At 43.4% G+C, this 16,435-nt stretch overlaps 2 long non-coding RNA genes across 3 annotated transcripts; one reads left to right on the top strand and one right to left on the bottom strand.

The window, feature by feature from the left end:
- Positions 1-8,687: 8,687 nt before the first annotated feature.
- LOC309720754 lies at positions 8,688-10,091 on the top strand. The gene is made up of 2 exons (XR_014280565.1): positions 8,688-9,183; positions 9,567-10,091. It is a non-coding gene; the product is annotated as an uncharacterized lncRNA (long non-coding RNA).
- A 1,797-nt stretch (positions 10,092-11,888) lies between these two features.
- On the bottom strand, positions 11,889-16,387 carry LOC309720007. 2 transcript variants are annotated; one of them, XR_014280383.1, is made up of 6 exons: positions 16,345-16,387; positions 15,969-16,047; positions 14,858-14,942; positions 13,974-14,131; positions 13,490-13,547; positions 11,889-12,541 (listed from the first exon to the last, which is right to left on the bottom strand). It is a non-coding gene; the product is annotated as an uncharacterized lncRNA (long non-coding RNA). The 2 variants fall into 2 exon arrangements; XR_014280384.1 differs by lacking the exon at positions 16,345-16,387 and having other exon boundaries at positions 15,969-16,306.
- Positions 16,388-16,435: the final 48 nt, after the last annotated feature.

Genomic DNA, 16,435 nt, shown 5'->3' with positions numbered 1-16,435 from the left:
CGGGAATTGACGTGAAGGGTCCTCCGATTGAAGAGATTGCCGCGGAAGTGCCTGTTGTCGGTATATTTAGACATTTTCCAAATAACATTGTAGTGACGTATACAGAACACAATAAATTATATGATGTAAACAACTACCTGAAAAACAGGTAGAACGATACTTTTGTATCGTTTATTGCATTTATGGAGGGAGTGATGTATGCTGGGTAATGGCACAGCTAGCTACTGGGTGACTTTATTCACCCGCTTCGGCTGTTATCAGTCCATACAATGGGCGTTATTAGCACAAATCAGTCCCATAGATATGGGCCATCTCCTGCTGGATTTTTCAGAAGGTTGTTCTCATCCATCCAGATGGAGGATCACTAACAGGAGCGTGGGAAGACTCCAGAATCCACTCTGGCTGGAATCCGGTGGATATGCAGTGTGTACAGGTAAGACCATTTAAACGGACAGCATTTATAGAATGACTGTTAAAAGTCAGCGAGTGTCAGTAATGTTAACGTGGTTATCTTAGTAATACACAGAGTGCTAATATAACAGCTTTAAGATGCATTTGTAGATATTATTACGTGTTTTACCGTCTTTATGGTGCTAGCTTAAACGTTAGCTTATATTGGAGTAAAGCTGTTACTGTTTAAACGATGTTAGCACAGAAATATTAGCTTCTGTCATGACTGATGAAGTTACTAGTTAATAAAGTTTTCAGTAAAGTGTTTAATCGCAGCCACAGATTGACAGCAAATATCTCGATTAGCTTCAGTGCATCTATAATACATATGTGCAAGTTTCAGTGCTTCGTTTAAACTGTATGATACTTATACTGACCCAGGGTCAGTGTAAAATACAATCCTAGCTGTGTGAACAAAGCCACCGTAAATTTAATCCTGCATGACAAACCTCAGAATGCAGGTTATTATTACTCTTTCCTGCTGGCACACCTGAGAGTCAGCTAGAAACTTACAGTGACGTGGACATCATGCAAAGACTGCCAGACTCTGTAATACTGCAAATGATCAGTGACTCAGGTTATCACTAAACTTTAAACGGCACCTCTGTGTCTCTGTGTGCTGAACATTTAGGATTGAGTCAGGCTGCATCAGCTGAAGCTGTTATTTGTATATATCAGTATTTTTTATTCAGGTGTGGGGAAAATACGTAAGACTGCAGTGAAGCGATGCACCAGATTAATCCCTGGCCAAAGGTATCATACTTAAATCAGACTACTGATCCAGCCACATCAGCCTTTTGTGAGGTCTGTTTAAAGTTGACTAAAAGTGAACTGCAGGTTCCTGAGAGGTGGATTGTGAGCACAGAAACACATGTTCATACATACAGCTGCAGCAAACTTACATTAATTTTAAATAGATTTGTTACTCTGATGTCTGTCTCTGTGTTAGTCCTCTGACAGACTGGTGACCTGTCCAGGTGTGCTCTACCTATGACTACTGGGACAGGCTCTAGCCTTTTTAATAGAAATTTTCTGTTATTCTCATTTAAAGTATTTAAGTGCTTATGCATATGCTTAGTTGTGACACTGTTATAGACTGTTCAGTGAAAGTTTCTAAAACTAGATGAACGTACTTCAGCGTCAGCAGTTTGAGAAAACAACTCCCTTTACAGGTGCTGATAAGGCCAAGGGCACAAAACAGCATAACCATTGATCCGTTGAAGTGTGGTAGGATCAGTTTGTAACTTCCTCCCTCTTCCTTGGAATGCATAAAAGAGGAGGAGCACCACTTCTGTGGCAGCGCTGACATGACTGAACTGTGATGTTTGATGTGTGTTGGCGCAGTAATAAATAGCTTGATCACAGCTCTTTCTGTGTTGCAGACTTTATTTAAAAAATTCCACGACACCTCCCACCCTCCCACTGTGAACCTGAATTGAATATTCAGAAGACATTTGTTTAAATAGTTCTACAAATCTGAGCTGTTGGTGTGTCCTTGGATTGTGTGGTAATAATATTAGAGCCTGCAATCTTTCTTACTGAATCTCTACTATGAGTCATGTTACCTGAGATTAATTCTATGTTTACCTGTCAGCCTGGACAAATGTGCTGTGTGAAGGAAATTAAATTAAATCAGATCTGAACTGCGTACATTTAAGGAACCTGTTCATATTTAATTGAAATATGAACTAGTGATTTTTTTGATTGCTGATTCCAAGAGAGTCTTTGTGGAAATCCTGTTTGGCTTTTTGTTATTTTAATTCTCTTCTCTGTTTTCCAGAACAGTTCTCCACAGTCGCTGTCCACATGGGTCAGTGGGACCAAGAAGCACTCTGCTAATGTGTGGACTCTGACCAGCAACATCCAGCAAGACCCAGACAGCGTTTTCTATCTCCCAGCTGGAGTTTTTTGTTTGTCTGTGACTGGAGAGTCAGATTTTTGTTGAGCTTCACACTTGCAGAGTTAAGTCAGTTTGCAGAGATCCCTCCCACCCTGGCTTTTATGTCCTAGATTTCTTATCTGAAAGAGTCCCCCAGAACACAAGAGACCAAGGAAGACCAACAGAGGGGCAGCCGCGCCACTGTCCCAGAAAGAGCTGAGGAGAGTCTCAGATGAGGGCTCACTCAGCAGCCGCGGAGCAGAAGCCAGGGGGAGTTGCAGTGACGCGCCCGTGAGCTCCGCCGGCAGCCAGTTGTGCCTGAGTGACCGAGCCCCAGGCCAAGAGGCCGGGGGCACCCCACCTCCGAAGTGGCCCGAGCGAGCCCCAGGCTCCAGGCCCCGATAAGCGGCCGCCAAGGAGTGAGCCGGTGTGTACCCGGACACAAAGAACCACCAACGCACCAATGTCTGAGGGAGTCTGCCACTGGCAGGGGAAGTGGTGGTAGGGGGAGATAGGCCTCCAAACCTTGGAGGGCCTAAGATGTCCCCAGAGAGGTGGCGCCTGACACCCAACCTGACATATAGACACAGAAATACAGGCACACACATATACAAACATCCATTCCCACCCTCATGCTCTCATATGCACTTATTCCACACTCAACCAACGTGGAGACAGACATAAAGAGACGCTGTACACACGATCACACTCCCCAAGCGTACTCTACAAACCGGGTCTAGGTACCCTTGCCCCTGGAGGGGGGAACTGCACCCAGACCCAGGTGGTGTTACCCTTTTCCCTGCGGTGGGGGGAGGCAGACCGCCCTGACTCCGCAGCAGCAGGGAGGCCCCACACTCCAGACCGCAGTCGGACGGCCAACTCCTCCTCCTAGCCCCCCCGCTCCAGCAGGTTGCAGAGAATGGGGGTGAGAGAAGACTCCAAACCTCCCTCCACCCGCTCATTGTAGTGTTGATGCATGTGTGTTCTAAGGTGCATTTAAAACCCAGGAGGGCATGGAGCTACCTGCCAGAGAGCAGCAGGTAAGCGCATGGTCCCTCCTGCTAGCCCTCAATGTCTACGTGTATTTAACATTGAGAGGTGGGCAACGACGCCAGGGGTGGGGTGTACACCCTGATGGTACTTTGGATTCCGTGTATCGTGCCCACCCCCAAGATCCTATATGTATGTGTAATGAGAGTGTGAGTAATGTGAATGTCTAAGTTGTGGGATAAAATTGTGGCAGAGGCAGCCAGAAGGGGACAGGGGGGGGTAGCCTCCTCTGCACCCTGGTGACATACCCCTACTCCAAGGTCCTGCATGTGTGGGTGGTTGTGGTGGAGCGGGAAGAGGGAGGCAGCTGGAGATGGGGAGGGAGGGAAGGGAGGGGCAAGTGACCCCTCCCTGGGGCCAGCTCCCCCGCTGACCCCAGTAGGCACCCCCATACTCCGCGACCCGCCAGGGAAAGGGGGCCCAGGCCCATCCAGACCGGGGCCCAGCGCAGCAGCGCCTCCCAGCCCCATAGAGCCCGGGACAGTCCACCCAACCCCACCACAGAGAAAACTGCACCCACCCCACCATCCACTCATCTTCCAGACTACATAAGACAATAAACACCCAGGCTGAGATCTTCCTCCACCTCTCCTGTATCTCCCCCTCCTGCAGAGAGAGCCCCTGAGGAGAGGAAAGCTCCTGCAAGATGTGACAATCTTCCCCACCAGTTGAAGAGCCCCCCAGGTGGCTCGATGCACCGGCGGCTTTCGCTTTTGAAGTTTGTTGTGTGAAAAATGACTGCTGTCCGGACAACTGGGATTTTAGTTTATTCACCTTTTTCTTTCTTAGCTCGCTTTTCGGCGGGAATGTAGTCGTATTTTCCGTGAACAGTTCGAAAATGCCGCTCCACATTTTCCTTCTTTGGCATTGCGATGGTAGCCTGGCAGATGAGGCAAACGCACTTCGAAAATGACATCGTGAAAAAAAAGTCCTCCTCCCATTCCGTATGAAAGTGATACGTTTTTGTCTTCTTACTTGGTCCAGCTCCCTCACTCATTTTTAACCCTTTCTTAGGTTTAAGAGAAAAAACCGAGAGCTAAAAATTGGAGTTAACTCGCTGACTAGCTTGTCAGTTTTACTACACTTCGCGCCGCTGTTTGCGCATGCGCAGCGACCTAAGCGTCAGAAAAAATCTGATGTCATCTGACTGGCTTCCCTGTATCAATCAAGTGACGGGATGGATGATAGGCTGGCATCTATTTTTTTAATGCCATGCGAGCTACCAATACTACCTTTGCGATTGACTGGTCGATCGCGATTGACGTATTGAGCACCCCTGGTCTACAGAGTGTTTCATCGATTGAAGAAGCCCAGCAGTTGGTCAAGAAACTACGGCAGCTTCTGCAGTGGGCTAGTAATAGGCCAGAAGTGATTAGTCATCTGCCATCCGAGGCACGGTCAGACAAACTGGAAGTCTGGCTGTCACAGGACCGACAAGAAGCGCATGAATCAACCCTGGGACTGAACTGGAACTGTGAGACGGACACCCTCAGCCTCAAGCACTGACCCATTGACTATGGAGAGCCCACTATGAGGAACATATGTCGAACCCTGGCTAGTCAGTACGACCCACTTGGGTTCATCATTCCCTTCACCACCAGGGCCAAGATTATTGTACAGCAACTCTGGGACAAGCATCGAGATTGGGATGACCCCCAGTTACCTCATGATTTGCTGCACCAGTGGAAGACATGGAAGGGGGAGTTGGTGCATTTATCAGAGTTAACATTGCCACGATGTTACACACTGCCGCACATGGATCTGTCTGACATTGCAAGAGAGGTACATATCTTTTGCGATGCATCAGAGCGAGCCTATGGCTCTGTGGCTTACCTGAGATCAGAAGATCATTGTGGTAATGCGAAGCTGTCATTCCTCATGGCCAGATCACGGGTTGCTCCAAGGAAGCAGATATCTATTCCCAGACTCGAACTCTGCGCTGCACTCACTGGAGCCCAGCTCGCAAAGCTACTTCAGACAGAGCTAACGTTCAAGGTGACCACATGTACGCTGTGGTCTAATTCAACCACTGTCCTCAAGTGGTTGCATTCCACATCCTGCCATTTCAAGGTGTTTGTTGGCACCAGGATTACAGAAATTCAAGAGCTTACTAACCCCAAAGACTGGCGATATGTGGATTCCAGAGGTGGGACCAAGTCATTGTTTTGCAAGTCTCAAGTAAGTCTCAAGACTTTATCCTCAAGTCTCAAGTCAAGTCTCAAGTAATGTCAGGCAAGTCAGAGTCGAGTCTCAAGTCACTGGTGTAAAAGTCCAAGTAAAGTCACAAGTCTGAAATTTTGAATTTCAAGTCCTTTCGAGTCTTTAAAAAAAAACGAAAAAAAGCATGTTGCAGTTATATGCTAAATGTAAATATTAGACCATGTAATTTTTAAATCTGTGTTTTTCTCAACACATAACAAAATAGTGAACTTAGAAAATATACACAAATTGTGAAATTGCACCTCTTTAAAATGCAGCTCAATTAAACCTAGCTCCAAGAATAATTTTCACCAACAGTTCTGAGATAAGCTGCATGTTATTCTTGGATGCGGTTGTAGGACTGGCTTTAAAATCGCATGACAAAAATATCATACATAAATAAATGATTTTTTTTTAAAAATATCATTAAAAAAAAAAACTGCATCACCAACGTAGCCTGGAAAACATTTGCTAGTTAGATGAAGTCAGCTATCTCATCGTAGCATATTTATATGCATATTTATAATCATACGGTTCTTGGAGTGAGTGCATACACTCATGAAGTTTAGTAACTTCCGGTCACTGCAACAAGCCCAGGTACAGTTTACCGACGGATGGGTGCAGGACCTTGAAATGCACCGTGTAGAAAGTAAAGACCATCGTACGTATCATAAGTTTACCAGTCTCACAAATCGTCGTCATAAATACACATTCGTTAACCGTTTATTAATAGGACCTTTGAGCTCAATGGTAATTAATTAGCAGTGGAAATAATTTCTGGTAGCATCACAGAAATGTAGCAGTGACAATAATACTGTATGCTGTAATCGTACTGGACAATTAGTGATACAAAACAACTGTTTTATCCTGTGAATAAAAGTATATGTTTTTGTCAATGTACCATAATAACAGAAGCGAAACGCAATATTGTGTCAGGACAATTCACTATTTATGCACAATAAACACAATAAATAAAGGAGCATAGCGCGACAATTTCTGTTCAGCGCCAGACTTGCTTGTAACCTATATCACCAATTATGTTAAGAAAAATGACGTATTAACTACAACAGCAGACTGACCTTTGTGGAAATGCTTGGAGCAGACTAACCTGTGAGCTGGAGTGTTCTGGGACGTTATAATTGGTCTTTGAATGGCTGCAATCCAGTCGCCTCTTTGTTACTTCGGAAACATGGCTCGAACAATTTCTCTTCAACGACGTAATCCGATAACAACCGATCTCTTTACTCGTCGGCTTCCCGTGGCTGTCATGCGACCGGCTATTGCAGTTAATAATACAACAGCTTCTTGACATTTTTGTGTTTCTTTTTATCGCTGTATAACTGATTTTAATTGAAAGCCTGCGTGCGCTAGTACCGCTTGCCACGAGTTCCCAGAATCCTTTGCGGTTCTACCCGTGAATGACGTCACATTTTCAATCTCTATATAATATGCATGTTAAATTTTATATTTGGGGTAAAATATCAAGTCTTTTCAAGTAAACCGGTTCAAGTCCAATTCAAGTCCCAAGTCATTGGTGTAAAAGTCCAAGTCAAGTCACAAGTCTTAGAACATTTTTTCAAGTCAAGTCTAAAGTCATAAAATTAATGACTCGAGTCTGACTCGAGTCCAAGTCATGTGACTCGAGTCCACACCTCTGGTGGATTCTACAAGAAACCCAACTGATGACATCACAAGGGGCAAAAATCTCACTGAACTGGCCAGCCCAAATAGGTGGACTCAAGGACCAGATTTCCTCCTCCTACCTCCTGACCAGTGGCCCTCCTGCCCATCGTTGGGTACATCAGACCCAGAGGATGGCATCGAGCTAAAACGCTCTGCCATATGTCATATGGCTAACACGACCCCGGGTAATCAAACCCCAGAGGCCCAGCGGTTCAACACATGGGCAGAATTAGTAGAAGCCACAGCTAAGGAGATTCAAAATGCAGCAATGCAGGGTGACCCAGCTGGGAGTAACTCACCTACTGCAGGGGCCTACACCGAGGCAGAGCAACAGATCTTGAGACAGATTCAGATGGACTGTTTCCCAGAGGACTACCACCTACTACAAGCAGGCAAACCTATACCGGCTAACAGTCGGCTGCTATGCCTAGCACCGCAGTATGATGCCAATCATAGACTGATCCGGGTTGGTGGCAGGCTGCGGCGAGCAGAGAGCCTTGATCTGTCTGTTGTACACCCTGTGGTCCTGGATCCCACCCATGTGTATACCAGACTACTTATTCAAGATGTGGATGCACGTCTCGGTCATCCTGGCCCAGAGAGAGTATTCGCTGAGCTTCGGCGGACTGTATGGATCCTGCGAGGTAGAGAGGCCGTTAAGCGGCACCAACATAGTTGCATGGATTGCTGTAGGTGGAGGGCAAACCCAGCTTCTCAGCAAATGGCTGACCTGCCGCCTGTCCGCCTCAGGCTGTTCAAACCTGCCTTCTATTCGACTGGCATGGACTGCTTTGGTCCTTTCTGGATCAAGATAGGCAGACGCAGGGTGAAGCGATGGGGCATTTTGTTTAAGTGCCTCACTACTCGGGCCGTCCATATAGACCTCCTGACATCCATCGACACTGACTCCTTTCTGATGGCCTTCCGAAGGTTCATTGCGAGAAGAGGGAAACCGGCAGAAGTTTACTCGGATCAGGGGACAAACTTCAAAGGAGGGGAAAAGGAGCTCCAGCAGGCGTTCTCCATCATGAGTCCGGACCTCCAGCAGAAACTGGCTAAGCAGCAGGTTCGTTTCCGCTTCAATCCACCTGCAGCACCCCACTTTGGAGGCACTTGGGAAAGAGAAATCCGCTCTATCAAAAACGCCTTATACACCTCTGTTGGCTCTCAAACAGTGAGTGAGGAAGTACTCAGGACCCTTCTTACAGAAATCGAGGGTATCCTGAATGCCAAACCCCTAGGTTATGTTTCTGCTGATGTGGCTGACATCGATCCAGTGACCCCTAACTACTTGCTCATCGGGCGGCCTGACAGCTCCCTACCTCAGGTAGTGTATCCCGAAGAAGAAGCGCTAGGGAGGCGAAGATGGAGACATTCGCAAATCCTGGTGGACAGATTCTGGTCATTTTTCATCAGACACTATTTGCCTAATCTCCAAACTCGCATGAAGTGGCAGAGACCCATGGAGGACATAACAGAGGGAGCGGTTGTTCTGCTGGTGGATCCACAGCTACCCAGAGCATCATGGCAGATTGGGAGAGTGACGAAGATTCTTACTGGTTCTGATGGCCACACCAGAACAGCAGAGGTGAAGATACGTGACAAAACATACACCCGGCCTATAGTACGTCTGATTGTGCTTCCGGCGATCAAGGATGAGGATGACCAGGTGGGGGAGCCCTCGTCTGTATAAACAGCCTTTCCATGGGGCCAATTTGCACCGCAAATTGGGGGGCGGCTATGTTGGAAAGGCTGTCAGCTGTGTGGGGGGGGGCCCTTGTGGCGAGAGAGCACAGTTGGACTATTGAGCACATGTTCCAGTGATCAGAGTTGGAGCTAACACATAGCAAGAGCCGCCTGGCAGACTGACTCTGCAGGGGATGTCTACACACGGTGTGAGTTGTGTGCGTCGCTAAAGAACTGTGAGTAGACGTGGAGCCATGCCTGAAAAGGACAGTTTTAGTCTTTTATGCCAATTAGACATTTAGTGGATGTAGAAGTGCAATGTGTATCGACCTGTTCGCTATGTGGCTAGTTCATGCTACTAATGCTACCTGTTATGCTACATACCTGCTGGCTGTAAGCTAAACGATTTGGTGTTTGTGATATATTGTTGTTGGGTGTATTGGCAATCAATGTCATGTACTGTAAGGGTTTGGGAGTAGTGTGTGAAACTCGTGTATGTAGATGTTCATATAGGAATTCCCATTTGTAGTTCTGGTTAGATTCGAAGAACGCTAATGCATCATAATTCATGACTTAGATGTTTATTACATTCAGTATTCTGTATATGTTCTGTTCACAGACCACACACACCCACACCCCTCACCACTCTGTAAGCCTGCGGTTGCATTACTGTGTTGCTGTACTGTGCTGTTAAGCTGAGGAATCACAGTAAAGACGGTATAACCTTTATCTGTGCGTCCTGTGTGTTCTGACCGACACCCCAAGGTGAACACCACTGCTATTCAGCCAACGCCTATACAGCCCTGGGTTCAACCCAAATTAACAAACAAAGTTCACCAAACTCACACAGTTTACATTCTGTATGTTTCCATCTTTACCAGCCACACTCTAACTGCATTTAAGAAAATAATCCTTAGAAATCGTTGTTTTTCTCTTTTGTAATTGATGATAATTCAGTGAATATACTGCGCTGCTTCCTTTGATTGCGTCACACATTGCTTTAAGTTTTTCAGTGTCCAGTTATTTTTTACTGCTGTTTGAATTCTCTGTATGTTTGACCCTGTAGACTGTTTGATGGACTGCTTGTCTTCCTGTTTGTTACCGCCGCCTGTTTTTTAATAAAGATTTGGATTTCTGACTTTAACACAGCCTCTGCGTGTCCTCCCTTTGTGTCCTCTTCCTCTGTGAATGTGTTGCATGTGTCACAGATTCATTTTATTAACAGTTTTCCCACAGTGAGTTGCATCAGCATTCATTCACAGCACATTTCAGAAGGATTCAGATTAATACAGTGATCTTACAGTCAGAATGATCCTGACAGAGTGCCACTGTAAATGATCTTTCGTCAGGTAAATTTTAAAGTTCAGTATTTCAAAGCAGGAGTTATGAAGAATCATACTGGAAGACAATCAACTTTTAGTGTTTTCCGCATATTAATTATTCTGAAATAGAGACGGTGACCCTAACTGTACAGAAGCACTAAACAACTGACAATCTAACAGACATCATTGGCCCGAGCTGTCATGCACAGTGAGTCTGATCCTTTGCTGTGAGAGTATGAAAAGCATGTTTCTGGTCAGTTTGGAAGAAATAATATCACAATGTTGATCTTTCTTTCCAATATTCCTTGTCTTTTACAACATAAACTGTGATCAAAGGTACTTATGTTCACAGCATGTAATAATACTGACAGTCCAGGGCATTGTGGTCTGTTGAGCTAGGGTTAGGGTTAGGGTTAGCAATTCAGACATATGTAATCAATATTAAACGTCTCTGACGTGGGCCACTGTCCGCAGTGTTGGGAAATCCATACCAGGCTGGAACGAGTCAAGGTAGGTGAGCATCCACGAGAAGACACAGCAGATGCATCCTACTAATACTGACAGGACCAGGAGACTCCAGAAACCAAGCATCTTCTCTTCAGTGCCATCCTCTCCTGTCACCCTCTCTGCTCGCAGCTCTTTGAGTATGGGGTGGAGAAGGGCGCAGAGAAACCCTTATTACTAATTTGTATTATAATTCAATTTTCATGAAATATTCATATTCAGTATTGGTCCTTTTATATTAATAACCACGTATCCACCCAGGCTCATGGTGGGGCAGGGCTCTGTCCTGGGATGCTTGAGTACAAGGTAATGTACACCCTGACCAGGTATCCAGTCTGTCAGAATTGTTTTCAATATTTGGTTCAAAAACATGAGTGACAACAAAAATCCAACTAGGATTCTTGCATATGATGAATGAAGTCTGTCTTTGACTGTATTGTCCAGCTGATCCATCAAACCCCCAGCAGGTGAATCTTATTCATGACATAACACGGCAACAATGTAAAAAATGAAACAGCAACAGTCTAAATGTAAAGTGCATTCTAAACTCCTCTTCAATAAATCATATGCAGAGTCATTCAGGACTGTAAAACGTGAACTACAGAACCCAGAGTCTTCATCATTAAATCTCTGGTTGCTTCATTTTTCTATCCTATATCAGACACTATAAGGTTAGGTTAGGTAAACTTGCATTCTCATGGTGAGGCAAAGTGCTTTATGTGTGTGTGTGCGTGTCATGAACGGCTATAAAAGGCCTATAATTAAAGAACAAAGCGGGGTTTGAGTTCGAGTTGCGGCAGACTGTCACTACTTGTAAATGGAACGCAGCCTTCCTATGGCGGACAGCTAATAACAGGAATCGGACGCGGTCCAGCCAAGTCCACAGCAACCACCATAGCAACCACCTAGCATGACCTTAAAAACATATTCTGTCTTCATAACTATCAAAAACATGAAACGATTTGAAAAGTGTTTAAGTGTTACAGCTGCAGAGAGCTATGGCGGTATCTTTGGAAGCTGTTTACATAGCTAATAATATACGATGTAACCATGGAGACAGTCTGAGCTAGCGGTGCATGTTTACTACAGTGAATAAGGTGATTGCGTGCACAGCGTCCACATGCTGCAGAGGGTAAAGACATTACTTCAATATTGTTTTATATTGATATATATTTGCCTTCTGTTGACCATCACCTCAGGTTCACCATTACAGTTTCAGCAGACAGATGCACACTGTCTAAATATCAACACATTCAAAACTCATGTCTCAGAAATAAGCACAGCTGTTCATGTTTGTCATTAGAGTTTTATTTGTAAGAAAATTATGAACTTCATATTGTGCATCAAATAAAAGAACATTTCACAACTCTGAGTCAACAGAAACAGGTAACAGAAATGTCTCTAATGTAGACATGTACAGTGTAGTGTAAGCATTAAAAGATCATAAAGGAAACACTAACATTTATGTCAAACTAATTGTAATAAAAAAATGAACAGGTGCTTTATAGATTTAAAAGAAAGAATCTGAAAACAACAATTTTTTGGTCTAAGTGATCAAAGTAGAAAACAGAACTGATGTTCAAAAACAAACCGTAGCTGCACTAATATTACACATCTCCATTGTTGTGGTGAACAGACATGTTGCTTTTAAAACCACATGCAGTGTGTGACCGTGACTGTTCACTGAGACCATGAACGCCACTTCGCTGAAGCCTTCGCCTTCTTCTTCTAAATTGGAAGCAGAAGGAGCACGAGCTGCTTTGATCTACTGAAAGGAAAAAGCAGAACATCTGAGCTGAAACCAGTCAGCTGAAATCATTAAGACAGGAACAAATTCAATGCAGTGTCTCAGGTGGCTTAGCCTGTTACAACTGTTGATACAAGCTAAATACGGTTAACACACAGTGTCAGGGAGCTCCAGTGTGGGAACTAGTGGCTTTACGTTTGTAGTCATTTAACTTTCATCCATTCATTCATTTAATTCAGGAGGAAGAAATGTCAGGTTGATGCAGGCTGGTTACATGCATTTGGTCCCATGCTGTCTTTAACTAAATGACTTGGTTCATTTTATGGCTGGGCTGTATGTGGGGTTATATCATGTTATTTGGGCAGGAGTACCTGTCCTCTGTTAGACTTAGAAAGTTTCTCCATAAGTAGAGTTTCTAACTCTTCTAGCACATCTGTGGCTGACAGCTTTTTGGTGGCTCTTTTTACCCCACACTGGTTGTGAGTGTGTAAATAGCCCCACTAGTTCTTTTGGGTTGCAGTTAACTTGGGAGGAAGAGGTAGGTCTGCCATGACTAGATGAATAACAATTATCTGGGATAGATAAATTTCATAATGCATGCATATATCTCTATAAACCTGGCCTGAGGGCTGCCATTTTTTACATTCAGTTATTTCTTTGTTGAATCTAAATAATGAATGTGTTACAGTTAAACTGATACTGGTCAGTGTAAATGGCTCATTGGGACACAGAAACCTTTAAATTAAACCCTATCACCTGATATCGAGTGTCAAACAATATCAAAGCTGTAAAAGCTGTTTACAGTCAGAATTTATAAAAACTATGATTGTAAATAAATTCAAACAAGTGAGCTTTTCTCTTTGGGCTGAATATCAACACTGTGATTTCTTAGACTGTAAGCTTTACTTTAGCACAACCAGTTGTAGAAGCTGCCACTCCAAATGTCTTTTGATAACAAGAAAAAAATACCTTTTCAGTACACGGCCTGAAGTTCTTCTCTGACATCTTCTGCAATCGGCTTTGTCTGCTGGTTTGAAGACAATAAACCACAAAAAAGATGATTTAGTCACTTTGTCTGCATCATGCAGCTTGAATGTGTCGTGTAACGATGTTGAATAGCCGTCGTTATCCCTCTGCTGCGTCAGTAGGATTGTACTGTACAGCATCTCATTGATATGTGAGGAATGCTAATGTAACACGATAACAGACTTACATCATTAAAACATAAAGGACAGGAGATATTTAGATATTTTTATATTTATATTACATTTTATAGCTGACGGATATTACTAAATAGATAGAATTTACTAAATAGCTGGATGAACATGAAAAATATGTCTATAATAACAAATGACCATGAGAGCCAGTAGAATTAATTCAACTGGACACTCGAAAGACGTCCTTAAATGCTCTTTAAGTGGCAGAACAAACGAACAAACAGTTAATCGCTTACTTGAGATTAAATCTGCTCAGCTACTTTGAAAACAGTTTATAAGTGGTTCCTCCTTTAACAGGATGACTGCTCAGGGGTAAGGCCATCATGCAGTCCAGCAACCTTTATGGTTCTGCTTTGATTCACCAGGAACTATTAGGGAAACCTTCCAGCGCCTCCTGTGAAAGACACAGGCATAAACACACAAACATTTATTAACATGTTCCACAGTGTTCCAGTTTGATTTTCTCATCCTGTGGACAACAACGTACATGGATGCAGGTTTATTGTTAACTTTTGTAAGGTTTATTTAGTGAACATATCCAGCTGCAGCTCCACTGTGATCCTGAACTGGATAAGCACTTAAGAAAATGTGTCAATAAATGCACATACATCAACTTACTATATTTATCCAAACAGACGGGACCAATAATGCTTCACTGAGTTAGAGACTTTAACAGTCTCTTCTATGTAAGAATGTCTCGTGCTGATAGACCTGCAAACTTGACAACAAAGGTTTTTCAGACTACATGTAGCTGTCCTCTATGTCAGCTAACACATTTACATTTATGTCACACTTATTTCTGCTTTCCCATTTTATAATTATTACTTACATTTTGATTAGATACCTTGAGTTTGTAAATGATCAGATTAGATAATTGGAATACAATGTATCCAATTCAGGGTTGCAGGAGGATGAAGCCTATCCCAGCTGATACAGGACAAAGACAGGCTGCCAGTTTATTGCAGGGCTAACACAATATGTGTAACAGAAAATCCACTTAAATGTTTGATATTTCTTATAATAATCATAATTATGACTATTATTTAAAGGTTTCTTTATAAATACATTTTGATTTTTTATAACCTCTAAAATATAAACCTGAGCTGTTTCAGATTCTGACCTCACTGCAGCTCCCTCTTGGAAGTACGTCTGCTTCTTGTCTACCCCCAGTGTTGACCGCCTGCCCTTGATATCACGTACTGTACCTGAGGAACAAAAAAGGACAAACACTTGCCTTCATTTAAGAAGTACATTCATACAGAGGTAATCTATGGAAACACACTAGTTCACCCTTTGGGAGAAATCAGTTTCTGTGAAACATTTCTGTAAATGAACATCATGTGGAAAATGAATGAAATGAGTTCTTCAGGTGACTCAGCAGTCCCACACTGACAAATGAAATCTAGTTAAACTATTAAGCATATTTGCTCTTCTGAAATCTGTGTTAAACAACAACAAACATAAATTAGTAACAAAAATACAGCTGAGTAGAGGCTTTACAAACCACCAGAAGCCATAATGCTAAATTTTAATCTTCAAATGTTTCTGAGCCGTCTTCAACCTGCTTTTAACACATTAAAGTCCCACAGTCAATGCAGCCTGACTCAATCCTAGATGTTCAGCACACAGAGAGTCACTGATCCTTTGCAGTATTACAGAGTCTGGCAGTCTTTGCATGACGTCCACGTCACTGTAAGTTTCTAGCTGACTCTCAGGTGTGACAGGTGTGCCAGCAGGAAAGAGTAATAATAACCTGCATCCTGAGGTTTGTCATGCAGGATTAAATTTACAGTGGCTTTGTTCACACAGCTAGGATTGTATTTTACACTGACCCTGGGTCAGTATAAGTATCATACAGTTTAAACGAAGCACTGAAACTTGCACATATTTATTATAGATGCACTGAAGCTAATCGAGATATTTGCTGTCAATCTGTGGCTGCGATTAATCACTTTACTGAAAACTTTATTAACTAGTAACTTCATCAGTCATGACAGAAGCTAATATTTCTGTGCTAACATCGTTTAAACAGTAACAGCTTTACTCCAATATAAGCTAACGTTTAAGCTAGCACCATAAAGACGGTAAAACACGTAATAATATCTACAAATGCATCTTAAAGCTGTTATATTAGCACTCTGTGTATTACTAAGATAACCACGTTAACATTACTGACACTCGCTGACTTTTAACAGTCATTCTATAAATGCTGTCCATTTAAATGGTCTTACCTGTACACACTGCATATCCACCGGATTGCAGCCAGAGTGGATTCTGGAGTCTTCCACGCTCCTGTTAGTGATCCTCCATCTGGATGGATGAGAACAACCTTCTGAAAAATCCAGCAGGAGATGGCCCATATCTATGGGACTGATTTGTGCTAATAACGCCCATTGTATGGACTGATAACAGCCGAAGCGGGTGAATAAAGTCACCCAGTAGCTAGCTGTGCCATTACCCAGCATACATCACTCCCTCCATAAATGCAATAAACGATACAAAAGTATCGTTCTACCTGTTTTTCAGGTAGTTGTTTACATTATATAATTTATTGTGTTCTGTATACGTCACTACACTGTGATTTGGAAAATGTCTAAATATGCCGACAACAGGCACTTCCGCGGCAATCTCTTCAATCGGAGGACCCTTCACGTCAATTCTCGACGCGAGGGGGGTACCCTGCGCGTCCATAAGTGAA

Source organism: Aulonocara stuartgranti (assembly GCF_965226115.1).
Source record: "Aulonocara stuartgranti genome assembly, chromosome: 13".
NCBI lineage: Eukaryota > Metazoa > Chordata > Actinopteri > Cichliformes > Cichlidae > Aulonocara > Aulonocara stuartgranti.
This window is presented reverse-complemented; position numbering and strand designations above follow the sequence as displayed.